The sequence below is a fragment of the Moschus berezovskii genome, chromosome 22, assembly GCF_049115385.1.
Source record: "Moschus berezovskii isolate FMDL1 chromosome 22, NW_MosBer_1.0, whole genome shotgun sequence".
Taxonomy (NCBI): Eukaryota; Metazoa; Chordata; class Mammalia; order Artiodactyla; family Moschidae; genus Moschus; species Moschus berezovskii.
Genome location: NC_142481.1, coordinates 42,096,409 through 42,108,548, shown reverse-complemented (window position 1 = coordinate 42,108,548; position 12,140 = coordinate 42,096,409). Strand labels below are relative to the sequence as shown.

Sequence of the window (12,140 nt, the reverse complement as noted above, 5' to 3'; positions counted from 1 at the left end):
TACATATACAGTAGAGTCACATGTGCTACTAAATAAGCTTTTCTTGGGGTGAGGGTGGGGTTTCCCTTGTGGCTCAGATGGTAACGAATCTGCCTGCAATGTGGGAGACCTGGGTTTGATCTGTGGGTCAGGAAGATCCCCTGGAGAAGGGAAATGCTACCCACTCCAGTATTCTTGCCTGGAGAATCTTATGGACAGAGGAGCCTGGTGGCTACAGTCCACAGCGTTGCAGAAGCGTCGAACATGACTTAGTGACCAAACACAGCAACAACAAAGCTTTTCTTGGTTCACATGACTTGGTAAATTGTATCAGCATTTTACAGTGATCTGTCAGTGGGAGAAATCTGCAAATCACTCAACTAGATTTTAAAAATTAGCTATGATTTATTGATAACCTAATTTGTGCTGGTTTTATGTATATCATCTCTAAGCTTCAGATTATTTACACTGTAAAAGAGATGTCTTTAATCTCTATTTTACAAATAAATAAAGTCTAGGTGAGGTTAAAGATTTACCAGGACCACATAGGATTCTAATCCATACCTGTCCCAGCATATTCTCAGCCAGACAACCTCTAAGGTTGCTTTTAACCTTGAGAAGTTCGGAGGCAGGAGTTCTGTTTTAAGCTGTCCTGGGATCAACTGCAAAACTGCCATTAACTTGCAACTTTCTGTATCCTCTTACCTACTGAAACCCTGGAATAGAATTTTAAACTCATAGCTATTCAAGTTCAGTGCCCTGATCTTGACTAAATAGAGGCTCTCTGAATTTATTGATTTTTAAATAATTTTATTCATGTATTTTTAGCTGTGCTGGGTCTTTGTTGCTGCTTGGGCTTTTCTCAAGTTGTGGCGAGAGGGAGCTACTCTCTTGTGGCAGGAGGGCTTCTCATTACGGAGGCTTCTCAGTGGGGAACACGGGCTCTAGGGCTCTTGGGCTTCAGTAGTTGCAGTTCTTGGGCTCTAGAGCACAGGCTCAGTAGCTGTGGTGTACGGGTTTAGCTGTCCTGCGGCATGTGGGATCCTCCTGGGTCAGAGATTGAACCCCTGTCTCCTGCATTGGCAGGTGGATTCTGTACTCCTGAGCCACCAGGGGATCCAAGGCTTTCTGAATTTAAATAGTCCCTTCCATAGAAACTCCAATACTTTGGCCACCTCATGCGACAAGTTGACTCACTGGAAAAGAGTCTGATGCTGGGAGGGATTGTGGGTGGGAGGAGACGGGGACGACCTAGAATGAGATGGCTGGATGGCATCACCGACTCGATGGACACGAGTTAGAGTGAACTCCGGGAGTTGGTGATGGACAGGGAGGCCTGGCGTGCTGTGATTCATGGGGTCGCAAAGAGTCGGACACGACTGAGTGACTGAACTGAACTGAACTGAACTGATAGCCTGGACATCTTTTGCAGGAGATGAAAGAATTTTAAGGGGTGGAAACAGACTTTTGGGGATGAATAAGTGGATTTATTGTGTTATTTCTGGATTTGGCCGAGCTGAGTTTCTCCTGTGGCAGAGGAAATGGCTTTCCCTGTTGAGTGATCTGGTTTAATGGATTCAGGGACAACTTTTTCAGCACTTTGCTGGACACGTAGTATATCCTGGGTCAACATTTCTAATTACTGTAACCACTATTTTGGTTTTTTTTTTTTTTTGTAGTTGTTTGTTTTTCGCTTAAAAGATCATTGCAAGACGGAAGACCAGTAATTTTTATTTTTTAAAATTAATTAATTTTTTAATTGGAGGATAATTGCTTTACAATGCTATATTCATTTCGGCCATACAACAGCTTGAATCCCCTGCCTCTTGAGCCTTCCTCCTGCCCAGTAATTTTCATTTGCGCACTGCACCATTTTCAGAGAAAGTTTGTGAATATCACTAGCAAGAAACAATGACATGGGGCAGGGAGCGCAGGTGCTCTGATGCTCATTTAACAGGCAAGAAAAATTGCTGATCATTCGTTCAGTTGGCAAGTGATAGGGACTGGATGGTAACTCAAATGTTTCTACTTCTAATCCTGTGTGCACACTCATTTTACTACAGTTATTTAGGTTTTCTAACTGGAGGGGAAACAACATTGACTTTTAGCATGAATCTAGCTTTTGTGAACAGTTCTGATGGTGGTTTTGAAAAATAAAGAAGAAAACAGTTTATTAAGTTGCACAGTTTGAGGAAAATACCAATAACCATTGCTTTTCCTTAAAAAAAAAAGGAGGTCCCAATTTTATGTAAGATCTAAAAGTTAGAAACTCCAATACTTTGCCACCTCATGTGACGAGTTGACTCACTGGAAAAGACTCTGATGCTGGGAGGGATTGAGGGTGGGAGGAGACGGGGACGACAGAGAATGAGATGGCTGGATGGCATCACCGACTTGATGGACATGAGTTTGAGTGAACTCTGGGAGTTGGTGATGGACAGGGAGGCCTGGCGTGCTGTGATTCATGGGGTCGCGGAGAGTCGGACACGACTGAGCGACTGAACTGAACTGAACTGAAAAGTTTAGAGTTTGCCATAACAAAAAGTATGGACAAGTGTTTCTTTTCCTTTTTTTTTTTTTAGTATTTATGTATCTATTTGGATGTCCCGGGTCTTAGTTTCAATCCAGGGGATCTTGGTCTTCACTGAACCACGAGAGAGCTTTAGTGGCAACATGTGGGATCTAGTTCCCTGACCTGGAATGGAACCTGAGCCCCCTGCATTGGGAGCTCAGAGTCTTAGCCACTTAACCACCAGCGAAGTCCTTGGACAAGTGTTTCTGAGCCAACCACTACTTGGTCTCTGTTTCTTACAAAGAAGAGGATGGAATTTGGACACATCCCTCTTCTGGGAGCATTGTTTTTTTGCTTGCTTTGCATTTGAGTGATTGCCTCCAATTTCTACAGCTAAATGAAGAAGTTTATTGATGACTTTATTTTATGAAGGAAGAAAAGTGCTGGAACTTTCCCCTTTGAGTTTGAGGTTTTCAGAGCAGGTATTAACAGATGAGGGCTTCCCAGGTGACTCAGTGGTAAAGAATCCTCCTGTCCCAATGCAGGAGACGCAGGTTCAATCCCTGGTCAGGAAGAATCCCCTGGAATAGGAAATGACAACCCACTACCGGTATTCTTACCTGAGAAATCCCATGGACAGAGGAGCCTAGCTGGGTTGCAAAGAGTTGGACATGACTCAGAGACTAAATAACAACTAACAGATGAACCTAGGTTACTTGGACACCTTGTCTTTTTCCTGAGAGGTTAATTTTTCATCTGGTTTATGCCTAATTCTGCCCCTCTGTGATAACAAGGTAGGTATTCAGAAGCCACTAAGGTAGTCTAAAGAACACTTTGAGTTTCCCTAAACAGAGGTGACATAGGAATGACTCACCTAGAGGACAAGAGCTTGGTAGATGGGTACTTACTCAGTTCCATGTCACTTAGACCAGTACTTTCTACCTTGGTTACACAAGCAAAGACACAAAGAGCTTTTAAAACATATTGGTGCCTGAGACCCATCACCCCTAGGTTGGGGTGGAGTCTAAGCAAAGGTAGTTTTTAAGTTTCCCCAGTGATGCTAGTATGCAGTAAGGTTTGAGAATCTCCAGTTGAGGCTTCCAGTATCTTGTTCAAAACCAGGTGGGATAACCCCAAATGACAGCAGTCCTTTCTGCCAGGACATTACAGATATGTTGCGTAAGCAGTTCATCAGTATAAAATAGACATTTTTCTTTTTCTAGTGAGAGGTTTTTTATGTTAGAGCATAGTTGATGAACATGTTGTGTTAGTTTCAGGTATATAGGAAAGTCATTCAGTTATACATATAGATGTACCTATTCTTTTTCAAATTCTTTTCCCATTCAGGTTATCACAAAATATTGAGGAGAGTTCTCTGTGCTATACAGTAGGTCCTTGTTGATTATCTATTATAAATACAGTAGTGAAAATACACATTTCTTGAGCACCAGTGTTCTAGGTGCTGGAAATACTTCTAGGAGCAAGACTGGCCCTGCCTCGGCCTCCAGAATCTTGCTTTCTAGTGGGCAGAGACAAACACGCACACACGACTGTGGTGTTAAGAAGGAAACACACTGAGTAATTAGGCGTCAAGGAAGGCCTCTAAGAGGAATCATTTTTGCAAAACCTGAAGGAGCAGCTGAACCCAGAGTGGTAAGGCAGAGGGAATAGAGAGTGAAAAAATCCCAAGACAAGGAGAGTGGTGTGTTTGAGGAACAGAAAAGCCTGCAGTCCCTTTCGTTTATCTAGAAATGGGAGTGGCAGAGAGTAAGCAAGCTCTAGCCTGACATTATTTATAGTTTGCACACATTGCTCAGCATGTCCCTGCCAAACAACACACACTCTGCAAAGGGAACCCAAAGAGAAGTGTCCCCCCAGGAGCCAGGGTACTGTGTGCTGGACACAGGTTTCCACAGGAGTAGCCAAAAATTGCTAACTATGAGAAAAAGCTAGGCAGACCTCCATGACACTGAGATAAACTGTGAAAAGGGGTAAATTCAATTATATATTTGATATCCAGAGGATTTGGCCTAACATTTTAGTCTTTTATCTTGTTGCTAGCCATCACTCAAAGACAGTCAGTCTTTGGGACTCTGTGGGAGAGGGTGAGGGTGGGATGATTTGGGAGAATGGCATTGAAACACGTATGTTGTCATATGTGAAACGAATCACCAGTTCAGGGTCGATGCATGTTACAGGATGCTCGGGGCTGGTGTGTGGGGATGACCCTGAGGGAGGATAAAGGGAGGAGGGAGGTGGGAGGGGGGTTCAGGAGGGGGAACTCATGTACACCCGGGGCGGATTCATGTCAATGTATGGCAAAACCAACCAATATAATATTGTAAAATAATTAGCCTCCAATAAAAAAAAAAAGTTAAAAAAAAAAAAACAAAGACAGTCTATCAGTGTGGCAGAACTGGCCTCATTTTGGAAGAAATTCAGTTTTCTGACATACTGTTTTTGAGGTTTCTACCCAGCCAAATTTGTTGGAATGCGAGATGTTTGTCAAATATCTGTAATGTTAGAGAAGTCAAATTTGTGCCTATGGTGGTTTAGTCACAAAGTTGTGTCCGACTCTTGCAACCCCATGGATTGTAGCCCACCAGGCTCCTCTGTCCATGGGATTTCCCAGGCAAGAATACTGGAGTGGGTTGCCATTTCCTTCTCCAGGGGATTTTCCCAACCTAAGACTCAAACCCAGGTCTCCTGCATTGCAGGCAGATTCTCTACCGACTGAGAGGCTTAATTTCTATGAATATCTTGTTTTTAGAAACATTGACTCAGTTCCTTTCCTTGTTTTCATAAAGATTTCTACTTCAGTTGTGCAGGATCTGGGAATTCCCTGGTGGTCCAGTGGTTAGTACTCCGTGATTTCACTGCTGAGGACCCAAGTTCAGTCCCAGGTCAGATAACTAAGATGAGATTCCCCCAAGCCATGAAGCACAGCCAAAAAAAAAAAAAATGTGCAGGGTTGCTAACTGCTTACTGTGTAATGGTAACCAGAGGGAAAAAAATCTACACTGATTTATTTTCAGCAAAGCTTTCTAAGGCCTCTCTGCTCTTGAATTTAAAACAATTTTTTTTTCAGTCATGTAACCTGGAATTAATTTTCCTGGTTGGCATGTTGTTACTCATTCTCTATAAAACAAACCATGGGGTTCAGTGCAGAGAAAACAACTATAATTAATATGTATCCTCAACCAGAATGTCCAAGAACTCCAATAATCCCCTCATGCTTTTACATAAGAGATGGTATGTTACCCTGATAAAATAAAAGTGCTTTAAAAGATGATTTTAATAAGAAAGATAGCCCTTCTGAACAGAGAAGGCAATGGCAACCCACTCCAGTACTCTTGCTTGGAAAATCCCATGGGTGGAGGAGCCTGGTAGGCTGTGGTCCATGGGGTCGCGAAGAGTCGGATGCGACTGAGCGACTTCACTTTCACTTTTCACTTTCATGCATTGGAGAAGGAAATGGCAGCCCACTCCAGTGTTCTTGCCTGGAGAATCCCAGGGACGGGGGAGCCTGGTGGGCTGCCGTCTATGGGGTCGCACAGAGTCGGACACGACTGTAGTGACTTAGCAGCAGCAGCAGCAGCAGCCCTTCTGAAGAAATCCATACAAGGCAAGAAAAAAAAAATTCAATTTTTTTTTTTTAAATACAAGACTAAAGTAATTGTTAAAGATTTTATTTCTAGCAATAATACATGAGTTCTGTAAGCTCTTTCCAAGACACAGCAAGGAATGTGAAACCTGGCCAATCGGATTATGGAAAGATGGTGACCAAATTATAGTCGTGGCTATAATGAATGAGGAAAAACAAGTCAAGAGATATTCACAGGAAAGCTAGCGCAATTTTCTCTCTTTTGAAGCTGAAACAAGACAAGATGGATTTCAATTGCACCAGGATGGGTTTCTCCTTGAAATAAGATGCCCATATTACCTCTAAAACAAACTAGTTGATTAGAAAAATACAAGTCTACAGTTTCCATTAGTCCTTAGGCTCTGTGATGTAGAGCATACTTTTTTTTTAAGTACGCCAATCACAGTACCTGTAAGTTAAGTATTGGGAAATTAGTAAAAATAATTAATTAGTGGGTGTTTATTTACTTTACAAAACTTGTCACCAGGCAAAGGACTATGCCTATTTTTTCACTGTTGTATTTCCAGCACTTCACTTTCACTTTTCACTTTCACATATTGGAGAAGGAAATGGCAACTCACTCCAGTGTTCTTGCCTGGAGAATCCTAGGGACGGGGGAGCCTGGTGGAGCTGTCTATGGGGTCACACAGAGTCGGACACGACTGAAGTGACTTAGCAGCAGCAGTAGCAGCGCTGCACCTGACCCCTCACAGGTATTCTTTTCTTTTTTGGCTGCACCATGAGGCTTGCGGGATCTTAGTTCTCTCACAAGGGCTTGAACCCACATACTCTCTGACATACAATTTTTGAGTTCTCCACCTAACCAGACTTTCTGGAAGGTGGGATGTTTGTCAGATGTCTGCGTGCATGCATGTGTGTGTGCGCGCGCGCTCAGTTATGTCCAACTCTTTGCGACCCCATGGACTGTAACCCTCCAGGCTCCTCTGTCCATGGGATTTCCCAGGCAAGAATACTGGAGTGGGTTGCCATTTCCTACCCCAAGGGATCTTCCTGACCCAGGGATCGAACCCATGTCTCTTGCATCTCCTGCATTGGCAGGCTGTTTCTTTACCACTGTGCCACCTGGGAAACCCAAATATCTGTAGTGGGGAAATCAAATATAAGCTTGTAGAAGGTTTAATCTCCATGACTTTTCTGTTTTCACAGTCCTAGGCAGTGAAAGCATCGAGGCCTAACCACAGGACCACCATGGAATTCCCATTCAAAGATATTCTTTAAATATTTGTTGAATGAATTAATTTCTTAAATAGCAGCTGCACGTCATACATTTCATCCCCTCAAACTTGATTTAGAAACTTCTCCAGGAGTGCTTATGTTGCCCAGAGAAAAGCAGATGGATAAAGAGAGGGAATAAGATGCTCAGGATGTCTTATCAAGGAAAACAGCAAAACCTCTTTTAAGATTAGGACAAGCAACTGTTGTTTTTTTTTGCCATGCCATGAAGCATGTGGGATCTTAGTTCCCTGACCAGGGATCGAACGCAGACCCTTGACAGTGAGAGTGTGCAGCCCTTCAACCACCAGGAAATTCCCAGGACAAGCAACTGCAGAAAATCAAAACAGTGAAAGATTTGAACTGTCAAGGAGGATCATGCTTTGAGGTATGCTCCTAACTAAAAGAAGGGGATAAAATGGATACAATTTAGAGACTCTGAGATCTTTCCCTGATTAAGTCAGCCTAAGATAAGAGTCTGAAGAAGGGCTGCCTGGCTGAATACATCCTTTGGATGTTTTTATCAGCAGCCTCTAGATTTGAAAACAGTGCTGAACATGCTTTTAATTGATCTTTGAGGTGCTCTAAGCTACAACTGAAAGCCAACCCTCTTTTCTATTTGCTTGAACAAGAGCCTGAAAAGGAAAGCTAAAGAGCTTTCTAGTGATGTCCTTTACCCCTGTTCTAAAAAGAACCTGTATTCTTCATGGAATTCAGGAAATTTCACAGCACCCAGGGGCTAACATGAAGTTAGTTTTTACTCACTATTGAAGGAAATGGCAACCCACTCTAATATTCTTGCCTGAAAAATCCTCTGGACAGAGGAGCCTGGCCAGTTATGGTCCATGGGGTTGCAGAATCAGACCCAACTGAGTGCATGCACTCACACACACACATGAACCAACTAAAGTTCCTTTCAGATTATTTTCCTAAAGTGGAAAAGTATCTAAGCTCCTCAAGTTACTACTTATAATTGCAGAAAGATGGAAATCATGTTAGATTCCATAATATAATGGGGCATAAAACATTTTAAGTTATGAATCTACATAAAATGTGTAACAGATTACAGAAGAACTCTGTGAAAGCACATTTCCGTTAGTGCCGAAACCTGTGAATGGATGTCAAAGAAGATAAATGAAAAAATATTTTATCTACACACATTTGTTCAGTATTTATTACTAATAATTCATGATTATTTATATGGGAATAACAATCCCTTCTTCTGTAGCCAACACAGTGCCCAGCCTGGTAGACATACATGGTGAGGGTATTTCAGTTCAGTTCAGTTCAGTCACTCAGTCGGGTCAACTCTTTGCGACCCCAGTAACCGCAGCATGCCAGGCCTCCCTGTCCATCACCAACTCCCGGAGTAAATGCATATAAATTACCCCAAAGTCACCAAACTGGTGAGCCCAATGTGAGAAATAACAGTGCCACTCCAGTAATCTTCAGATTAAAAAAATCATTTGCTGTTTAATTGATAAATATAATTAAAATGTATCTATTCCTTTTTGCTCAACATGTGTATATATATATATATATACATGTATACGTAAATATATGAATTTAATGATTGTAATACTGTAAAAAAGTTGGAAGTTTCTGGTAGGCATTACTTTTAAAAAAAACAGCTTTATTGAAATAGTATTTACCTTCCATAAAAATTCACACTTCAGTGGTATTTAATTGTACAAACATCACCACAATCTAATTTTAGAACATTTTCATTACCCCTCACCCCCCATAAGTATCTATTATCAGTCACTCTTCATTCTTCATCCCTTTCTCCCCAACCCAAACATAGGCAACCACTAATCCACTTCATTTCTCCCTTGATTTCCTTAATCTGGACATTTCATATAAACGGAACCATATATGTGGTCTTTTGTATCTGGCTCTTATCATTCTGCAGAATGTTTTCAAACTTCTTCCATGTTGTACCAAGTAGCAGTAGTCGATCAATCCTTTTTATGGTTGAATAATTTTCCATTGTATGGATGTAACACTTTGGTTCAGTTCGCCATTTGATGGATATTTGGGTTGTTTCCACTTTGGGGCTATTGTGAATAACGCTGCTGTGAATAGTTGTGTGTAAGTTATACACATGTGTTCATCTCATTGGGTCTTCTGGTTCATATAATAACTATGTTTAACCTTTGGAAGGACTGGTGACCAAAGTGGCTGCACCATTTTTTGAATACTTTCCTACCAGCAATGTATGAAGGGTCTAACTTCTCCACATCCTCATGGACACTTGTTATTGCCGGTCTTTTTTATGATAGCCATCCTAATGGATGTGAAGTAGTAGTTCACTGTGGTTTTGATTTGCATTTTGTTAATAACTACCGATTATTGGAGTGCATTTTTCATGTGCATATTGGCTGTGATATATCTTCATCAGAGAAAGGTCTATTCAAAAATACTTTGCCTATTTTAAAATTGGATTTTTAAAAAGTGGCTGAGTTGTAAGAGATCTTTATATATTCTGGATACTATACCCTTATCAGATGTATGATTTGCAGATATTTTCTGTCATTCTGTGGGTGTCTTTCTTTGCATTTTCTTAATAGTGTCCTTTGAAGAACAGAAGTTTTCTATTTTGACATTCAGCTTATCTATTTTTTTCTTTGGTTGCTTGTGCAAAAGTTTTTTTATTTTAATGAAGTCCAATTTATATTTTCTTTTATTCTTTATGCTTTTGGTATCATATATAAGAAACCATTGCCTAACCCAAGTTCCTGAAGATTTACTCCTGTGTTTTCTTCTTAGAGTGCTATAGTTTTAACCTCTTACATTTGGGTCTATGATCCCTTTTCATTTATTCTTTTCTGTATTTGGTGTGAGGTAGAGATCCAACTTCATTCTCTAGCACATATAGTTGCCATTCTCAGTTTAACTGTCTCAGCAGTCTTGTTGATAATCAATTGACTATAAATGTAGAGGTTTTTTCTGGACTCTCCATTCTATTCCATTGATCTATATGTCTATCCTTATGCCAGTACCGTACTGTCCGATTTCTGCAATGCTGTAGTAAGTTTTGCAGTCAGGAAGTGAGCATCCTCCAACTTTCTTCTTTCTTTAAGATTGTTTTCACTGTTCTGTGGGCATCACTTCTGCAGGTCTCACTGAAGTAGGGTCTAACCCTTAGTTTTGCCATCTTAGAATCTTGATTTTACCAGTTATTCCCCAAAGTGCACAGTACCAGAGCATTGGTTCACACCCCTCAAACTTGGAAGAAAATGCCAAGTTTGATACACTATATACATTTTGAGATATTCCTTTCTTGGTAATCTCAACCAAAATGGCTATGCAGGGAATTCTTCCTTACAAGGTACCAAATTAGTTAATATAAGTTTCCTTAGTAAACTTGGAATTGGAAACTAAAGCCCAGGGAGGGATATAGTATAATGGCTAACAGTTACAGGCTTTTTAAAAGTTGAATCCTGTCTCTGCCACTCAGTGACTGTATAACCAGGGCAAGATTTTGAACTCTTTCCATCTGTAAAATAGGGAAGAATAATCCCATGTTCATAGAGTCACTGTGGATATAAAATTACAATTATGTAATTAATACTATAACAAAGCTGGAAGTTGCTAGCTTCCTTAGCTAAACTCTTATAAACCCTTACACAGTGCTTGGGACTAGTTAGATTTCAGTAAATGGTACCGACTGAATACACTTGTAGAATGCTTCATTCAGGGTGTGAAGAACAGCTGTCTGACACAGCACAGCTTCCTGGAGACCTGAAACATTGTGTCTACAGATATGGGAACTTTGGGGTTTGAAAGACTTTGGGTAGGAATGGAGCTATTTTTAGAGTGAGATAGAGGGACCTGGAGAGAGCATTGCTACCCCTGGATGTGGATATTCCATTGCCTGAGGAACTAGTAGGCCATTATTACTAGATTTAGATGTTGATGATTATTGATTCTTATTCATTTAAATTGCAAAAAGTAGTATTTACTGATTTAGAGTAGCCTCTAAATCCTAAAATGTAGAGCCATCCTTTGCAATGGTTTTTCTAGAGTGCACATATTCAGAAACTTCAGTTATCAAGAAAACTACTAAGATTTAAGAAATAAGTGAAAACTAGTTATTGAGCAGTTAAAACAGATGTCACACAACCTCATGTGCTTAATCCACAGGACAGCCCCACAAAAAATCGTTACTAAAAACTTGAAAGTCTAAACTAATAATAGAAGTTTATCTGTGTCTAAGGTCATAGTACAATAGAATCATTAAAAACAAACAAACAAACAAAAACAGGAAAGAAGGTTGTTAGGTAGAAGAATGGAGAAGTGTCAGCCCAGTAGTGAGAAAGGAGACATAAAACAAACAGATGTAAATCTAAAGTAATCATAAAACAGCATTCTAGAGATAATTTATTATAAAGACATAAATCTACATAATTTTAAGGGCATTCATTGGTCATAATAGAATGCAATAATGGTAATGACAACGATGCTCCTTAATCACCAACCGTGTATTTTTCAAAGGGCTGTATTCAAGAAAATGTGGGTTTTCTTGGGGAGAGGAGTTCTATAAAGTAGGTAAAGGTTTCATTTAAATAGAGTATCTTTCCAGATAAACGAGATGTTACTGGCCTTAGATTTGACTCAGCAGGTAGAATTTGCAAGCTAAAGTGGCATTCAAATAAGTAGTGTAGGGAGCTCAAAGGTGAACTGTTTTTTGTGTATTCTTATTCTAGCGTGTAGTTGTTACTAAGTATCAAGGGGAATCGAAACTGTAATTGTACCTTTTCCTTCAGCAGG

At 40.4% G+C, this 12,140-nt stretch overlaps 1 protein-coding gene across 2 annotated transcripts in view; it reads left to right on the top strand.

Moving 5' to 3' along the window:
- Positions 1–12,140, top strand: part of CHD9 (chromodomain helicase DNA binding protein 9) — a 223,413-nt gene that overhangs the window by 49,579 nt on the left and 161,694 nt on the right. The window lies entirely within an intron of this gene.